The 7,799-nt window shown below is 42.1% G+C and overlaps 1 long non-coding RNA gene across 2 annotated transcripts in view; it reads right to left on the bottom strand.

Annotated features, from left to right (window-relative positions):
- Positions 1 to 684: 684 nt before the first annotated feature.
- The window catches only part of LOC122173586 (uncharacterized), a 31,000-nt gene continuing 23,885 nt past the window's right edge, over positions 685 to 7,799 (bottom strand). For both annotated transcript variants that reach the window (XR_010599387.1, XR_010599386.1), the window contains exon 6: positions 685 to 7,564. This is a non-coding gene — a long non-coding RNA (uncharacterized LOC122173586). The remainder of the gene's footprint in view (positions 7,565 to 7,799) is intronic.

Here is a 7,799-nt window from a genome sequence, read left to right as displayed (position 1 = left end):
TTTTGCCATGCTCATATTCCCAGACCCTCTACAATACTTTCTATCCTGTTTCTTCCTGCCTGGTTTATTTAAGGCCTGGGCTACACTAGCCGGGGGTTCAAACGAAGATACACAACTTCAGCTACGCTATTCGCGTAGCTGAAGTCAAAGTATCTTAGTTCGACTTACCTGGCCGTCCTTACGGTGGCGAGTCAACTGCTGCGGCTCCCCCATCGACTCCGCTTACTCCTCCTTCCAAGGTGGAGTACGGATGTCGATTCGGGGATCGATTTATCGCGTCCAGACGAGACATGATAAATCGATCACTGATACATCGAACACTACCCGCCGATCTAGTGGGTAGTATAGACGTACCCTTAGTTTGGTCCATGGTTTACTTTGCCCTGCTTGGCACCATTACTTTTCATGTGATCTCTGTCCAGCTCTTCCTGAACTTTCTGCTTTACTCAATCTTCATCTCAACTTTCTTTTGCCTTTACTGTTACCTCCATGTAATCCCCAGCTGCCCTAGCCTTTCCCTTCCAGGGGTCACTCATCCTGTCTCTCTCACTCCCTCACTCATCCATTCTCAATCATGTTCATTCTCTTCCTCCTCCCCCACCCTTGTTCTTTCCATCACTGTTGGGGGTAAAAAGTTGGAAAACTGAGTCACAAGTCTACCCAATTTAGGTTTTATCAATTTTTGCCTTTATTTATACAATTTCAGACAGAATTATTGTCACCTATAGTGTCTGGACATACGTTTGTGCCAGATAAATAATAACAGACAAGACAGAATTGGTAAATGGGCCCAATTTACCACATTCTGGGGCACCAGGAAGTTCTTTTATCTTCTGTGGTAGTTGTTGCCTTCTCCGATCCTTCAGTCTCATTCTTTAGTTTCTGGTCCAGCCTTTCATGTTTACTTAGGTTTTTGTTTGTTTTTTTAAAACATTTCTACATTACAGATTCCTTAATCTTTGTCCAATTGACTTTTAGCACATCAGCCCTTTGGACTTCAGATAACGCGTACATTGTACATGCACAAACTTCAATTACTCAACTACCAAAGCTATTATTTTTACAATTAATAATTCTTCATTTTATATTTCAATTATATATCTATATATCTCAGTATATCTCAGCTACCCAGAATCTATTAGAAAGGGAAGGGGAAATTGGTGATTCTTTAATGTCCACATTTCTTATCTTCTTTAAACATGGGTTTGTTTTTTCATTGAAAGTTTAGTTTTGTTTATGAATCATTAGACATTTTCCTGTGAATGCATTTTGAGGGGTGTTTCAATTTTTGAGCCATGATATATAGTTGCTTTTAAAGGTACCCCAACAATCACACACCACACACAACCATCCACTCTCACAAAGTCACCCTCCCAAACAGTCATAAGCAGAAGTTCCATTAGGCTATAGTCAGGGAAAGGTGGGTGGCCTACTTACAAGTCATCCTTGTGGCACTGTAGGGGATCTGGAGGCCCAAGAAAAAACTGCTGTTGGAGCCAGAGGCAGATTACCGTTTTGTGGGGCCCTGAGCCAGAGCAAGTGGGGGGCCCTCCCTACTCCTTCTGCCTGCAGTTCCCCCCACCCCGCCCCCCGGCGCTCCTGCTGGGGAAGTGGAGTTGGGGTACAGGGGCTTCCTCCGCTCCCCAGCAGGAACACTGAGCGGGTGGAGTGGGGCAAGCCCCCGCGCTCCGACCCCGCTCCCCGGCAGGAGCGCTGAGCAGGCGGGCAGAGCGGGGCAAGCCCCCGCGGCCTGACCCTGCTCTCTGGCAGGAGCACCTGGCGGTTGGGGGGAGCGAGGTGAGGGCAAGGGGGTGCCCATTTTTCCAGGGCCCCCCAATTGGCCGGGGCCCCGGGGCTCGGGCCCCAGTGGCTAATCCGTCACTGCTTGGATTGGTAGTTTGGGGAAAGAAGGAATCTGAAGTAGACTGCAGCTGCAGGATGTGCAGGCCAAATTCGCTCCCTGTATCCACAGTACAGTGTTTGAAGCCTTTGGAGCAATTCCTGTTGAGAGCTAGGATAGGGGGACCCAGCCAGAACCGTGCTGCACAGACCTCCCCTTTGGGAAGACTATAGTACAATAAAATGATACAATCCCCCAAAGTGGATGCTGTTATTTTGATATAAAGGTGCTTTTATGCTGGTATAGCTTATTCCTGTATGGTAAAGGAGTAAACTTTACTGGTATAAGGCATCTTTATATGGGTCCACACCGAGGGTTGTACTCATTTAACTATTTTGGTAGAAAAAAAATCATACCTCTAACATAAATAGTTAAATTGCTACAGAAACTATGTGTAGACCTGGTCTGGGGTTGAAACTGTGAGAAGCATCTCTGAACTGCCTTGACCCAGAATGATTTGATTTTAAAAATGTTTTCCTATATTCGCTCGGAAGTAACTTGAGCTCTCTGGACATCACCCAAGAGGGCAGGAGTGGGAGAAGGATGTCGGAGTTTGAAATAAAACAAAAGTTATACTGGGGGTTTGGAAAATCTTTCAGTTGCTGCTGTAGGTGGATGATGACACAGCTTCCTCAGAGCCCGGGGAGAGCAGCACAGAAACCTAGGCAACTGGGCAAAACAGAGGCAAAAGCTATTTAAAGCAGAGAGGCTTTGCCCTGGATGTTTATGTCAAAGGTCTAATTTGTAAGAACTTAAACATGCCAGTAAGTGCTACTACAAATGATTAAATACTGACTTAGTTACACCATACACAAGAACTCTTGGGTCAATTTAGACCCAGCATTTAAGAGCCTGTTCCTTTATCTCTTCCTAGACAGATAGTCCTGGCTCATTCAAATACTTCACTGACATCAAGGCTGTTTTCACAAGCAGTGGCTACTCATGTGGGTAAGGGGTTTACAGGGCATAATCTCTTGGCATAACTGAGTGTAACTCCAATGAAATAATGCAGGTGCCACCCACTTCCACCACAGTGGATTTGTCCCTCGGGTATGTAGCGCCTTGTCCCTCAGTGTGTAGCCCCTTCATTTTTAAGTAAAATTATCATCTTGCAGATATTAGAGGGCTCTGGGCCTTTGCAGAGTCATAGCACACAAGGGGTTAATAGAACGGCAATTTGATTTGTAAAGTTGTATATTGTGATTTGACTCACCACTATACAAAGGCAATGGCTAGGAAACCACCCTGATGAGGCCCATAGAAGTACCTACTGTAGAAAGACACAGAAGCTACTGAAGAAAAATCAGTTGCCTTGTTTCCAAAGGTTATGCACTGTATAAAGCCAGGCTTTACACACTTGTACAACCATCATTTTTGTTGTTGTTGTTGTTGTTGCTAAGAACTCCCCCTTCTTTGTCCCTTTCCTTCCACTTTCCCACTTGGAAAACTTCTCTTTCTGCCAGACAGCAGGAAAAGAGCTCTTCTAGCACACACTGTATGTCATCACTCCATGGGTGAGTCACTATGGGCTGCTTCAAGTAGTACTCTTCCCTGTACACTGAGTACAGCACATTTCCTAGAGACATGTCCAAGATGTCACATCCTTGAGCACCTATCTGTGGCATGTCACCACTCAGCACTGCCGCTTTTTGCTTCCAGCCTCATTTTACTCAGACTGAGCCCTGTCTACACGGGGGAGTTGCACTGGTACAACCTGATGGGTGAATTTAAACAGATATCGTTAAACTGATGCAAACCCTCTGTGTGGACGCTCATTTTGGCACAAGAGAGGCATTTTTCACTTTAGCTTAAGTCAATTGGGAAGAGGTTGAAGTTAAACTGAAATGAACCATTTGAATCCAAAACAAGAATGTCAGCCTAGGAGTTTGCACTGGTTTAACTATGTCAGTTAAAAAATCGATTTACGTGAAATGGCTGCAACTATTCTACGAGGACAAGGCCTAAATCAGCTAGGAAATACAAATGAAGAGCGCTGCCCCTGTGTCAATGGCCCAGTGAAGTCAATAGCAGTTTTTCCACTGTCTTCAGTGGGCTTTGGCTCATTTCTGCATCCATTGAAATCAGTGGCAAGGCACCCATTGTTTTCAAGGGGAGCAGAATCAGGCCCTGTTTTAAGAATATTGGTCAAAATCTTTTACAAAAATACAACACCACTGGGCTTATTTGCCTATGAGCAAACATACCATATTACACGGTGCATGAATTTAGCTGTTTGTTCTTATTGGACATGGTCAGTAAACGTTAACATGCATAACCCTTTGCATATCATTCTTAATGACTGAGTGCGCATTTGACTCTGTACAAATATAAAGGAAGAAGTCATGATCCCTGCACCAAAGAGGTCATGATCTAAATCAATCAGTGCAGCAACATTATGAATGCTATGACATGAAGATGTAACAAAAAAAATGGAATGGGAAAACAACCTCTGTTGATATCACCATTAATTATAGAGATGCAACTGTTCTCTCTGCAAACAAAATACTCTTTAAACGAATAGCATTTAATGTAAATGTGCTAAATGGTCTTTGCCACAAATTGTACAATGGGATTTAATCCTCTGCTGGGATAAGTAACCTTGTCCAGTAGTAAGGGCTCCTTATTGAATGTGTGTGTGTGTGTGTGTGTGTGTGTAAGCTATCACATGTGGATGTGGACAAGAGAGTTCAGGTTGTTAATGTTTTTAAGACCTGATCAGTGGAAGCTTTGTTATTGATTTCAGTGGGCATAGGATCAGCCCCTTAATTCAGCTCCTTAATTAATTGATTTGGGATTGAAGCTTTAGGAAGAAAGATCTTGTGGACGAACATAGAGACACAGACACTGCCAGACTGGCTCGGGTTATCTAGTCCAGTATACTGTGGCCAACAGTGGACAGGACCAAATGTTTTAGCGGAAGACACAAGAAACCCTACAATACATCTGCCTGCTATGAAGATTATCATCCCAATTCCTAATAGTTCTAAATTGGTTTAAACCCTTAAACACTTAGATATTAATTATTATTTATTTGTATTGCAGTAGGTAGGTGCTGTACGAACAGAAAAAGACAGTCTGTGCCCCACAGAGCTTGCAATCTAAAGTTTATACCAATTGAACTTAATTCTTAATGAAATCTGTCCTGTAGAGACATGATGATGGGGAAAATCTGAAACTATCTAATGTGCCTTTAAAGATCAGTTCCATCTAATCTGGGACGCAGAGCACTATTAAGTGCTAGTCATATGTTGATGCATGCCATTGCTGCAGGGCAGAGTTAAAGTTGTTGGCCTTCCTTAACTGTGCATTTCTATAACTCATTAGGTTTGGATTTATTTTAAATTTAACCTTAACTCTGAATTTCCTGGGTTTATGATGCTTGTTTTTCAGATAATCACAACATCCCTGTATGTTTTTCCACCCTTAAATTAGTGATATGTACTCAACCTTTAATTTGAGTTTAATGTAGTTTTCATCTAGGAATGGATAGATATAATTAAAAATAAAATATTGGGTCCTAGATTGGTCATGTATACTATATACTGGCTGTTATTGTTTCATACACATTATGATATTAATGTCTTAAATATGCATCATGTTTTCATTTCCCTCCACTCTATTCGTATGGCATGTTCAACCAGCTTTGAAGAATTGAAAAGTATAAGCAGTCGGGGGGAGGGGGAGAACAATTAGAGTCTAAACCTCAGGGCAGGGCTCTTGTGATCCTTATATCAAGTGCCGTACTGTACAATCATTAAATGCAGTATTAATACCTATAGGAGCTTGGTAAATCATTAATCTTGTCTAGGCAATTAATTGGTGCTAATGGAGTTCGTGGTAATGCAAGATATCACAATGCATCATCCAGCACCATAATAGTCCCATAGTTAAAGGTAGCATTGAGATTTGCATTAAAAACACATATTCAATCCTTTTGTTGTTTGAATTATTATTATTATCTTAGTGACTAGGAGCCCTAGTCTGGACGCCATTGCATTAGTTGCTGTACAAACACAGAACAAAAAGATGGTCCCTGCCCCAAATATATAATATATAAATTTCTTCCCTAAAGTACTTGCTTGCAAGTTAGCAAGTTACTATTATTTTAAAAATCACCCTTTCTGATAGTTTTATCTGGGAAGTCTCTTCTTTTTTCAGATCTTTTCACTAAGTTCCTGAGGTTGGAGATTTGAAAGATGGCATGGTTGAAGACCATTTCAAAATCTAACACACGGACTAAGTTTATTTATGCAAAAATATTTGATTTATTAACACTATTAGTTATAACCCTTTCTGTTTACATTGCAATGTTCATCATTTACTTGGCCTCAGAGATGTTTGTAATGCATGGCTTGGAATCAGTTTTCATGAAATTGTGAACTGAGTGTTACTGATGCAGTGTTGCCTTTTTAAGTCTGTTGAGTGACTGAAGTTATAGTCACGAGGGATATGAACTGCTCTGTTCATTTCAATGAAGCTGCCCTGGCATGGGACCAATAGTGGGAGAATTGCCTACAATTCATAGAATATGTACAGCCCAGGACACTACTTAATCTGACATCAATGATGCTTACGTTCAAAGGGCCAAGTCCTGCAGCTTTCAGGGCTTGTCTACACAGGGAAGTTACTCCAGAATAAGGTAGGGTGTGAATTTAAAGAGCAATAGCTCTTCTTGAATAACTGCCTGTTTGGATACTCTTATTCTGGAATGAGAAGGTCCATGTGGCGAGTTATTCAAGAACAGCTGTAGTGGAACAGTTATTCCTGATTCGCTATGCTGGTCAACCTCCCAATGTAGACAAGCCTAAGTCTGGGCAATTTCTCCACTGAAGCTGTATCACAGTTGCTTTTGTTGCTGTAATTTTCTGTTATTACAGAGTCGCAGATTTGCCCTCTGGGGACTTGTCTTGATTCCAGCCGTCAGTGTCCAGCAAGAAGTGTAACTCCCCCATGCAAACCCCTAGCATAGACGAGGCAAGCTGCAATTTGTGCCACTGCAACTTTCCCTGGTTTCAAGCAAGAGAAAACTGCTTCAGTAAAATAACACGTATTTTGTCTACATTAGGAGTTAACACTGGTGCAGCGACATTGGAGCCTCAGATGAAGGGAAATCCCCATGTAGACAAGGGCTATGAGTAACCTGTTACAGAGGAATGTCAGGGCTGTAATAGTATGCAGCAATATTGCCAACCCCAAATGTTCAAAAATCCTGAGTCAGGCTCGCCAGAAATCATGAGATTGGCTTTAAAATCATGAGATTATGTAAAAATAATAGATTTTTATTTGCCTTCTGCTTTTTGAACCTTTAGGGTGCACTGGGGTCACATTTTGAAGCTTTCTCCACAGCCACAAGGGCTAGAAACTTACTTTTTCTTTATAAATGAAGACTGAAATCATCTCATATCCACTTGACTCCAGGAGCTGGGACTTTAAGAAAAACAATAATGATCATGAGATTCTGACAAAATCATGAGAGTTGGCAACACTGAATTGCAGTATTGTTAGCTGTGTCAGTCTCAGGATATTAGACATGGTGGGGGAGGTAATAGCTTTTACCAGACCAACTTCTTTTGTTGAGAGAGACAAGCTTTCGAGCTACACAGAGCTCTCTTCCTTTGGCAGAGAGACCAAGTGCATGTCACTTTGTCTCATCCCACAGCAAGCCTACAAACAAGAATGCATACAGAAAATTCAGGATTAAATACAGCTTAAAGCTCACAGGTAACAGTGTGCTCCACACCTCAAGAAGTTCAAACAACAGAGAATGCCCCATGGTGCAGTCCACTTGTCAAGGTTCTTAGCAGAGTGTGGTAAAAGCCTCAAAGGTACGCTAGACATAGAACAAGCCACAGGCAATGATCTGTCTGGCTGTGTCATTTGCTGGGAAGTAAGCCACAGC

This window comes from Chrysemys picta, chromosome 3 (genome assembly GCF_011386835.1).
Source record: "Chrysemys picta bellii isolate R12L10 chromosome 3, ASM1138683v2, whole genome shotgun sequence".
In the NCBI taxonomy this organism is placed as follows: Eukaryota; Metazoa; Chordata; order Testudines; family Emydidae; genus Chrysemys; species Chrysemys picta.
Note: the sequence above shows the minus strand (reverse complement) of the source record. Positions and strands in the feature narration are given on the sequence as shown.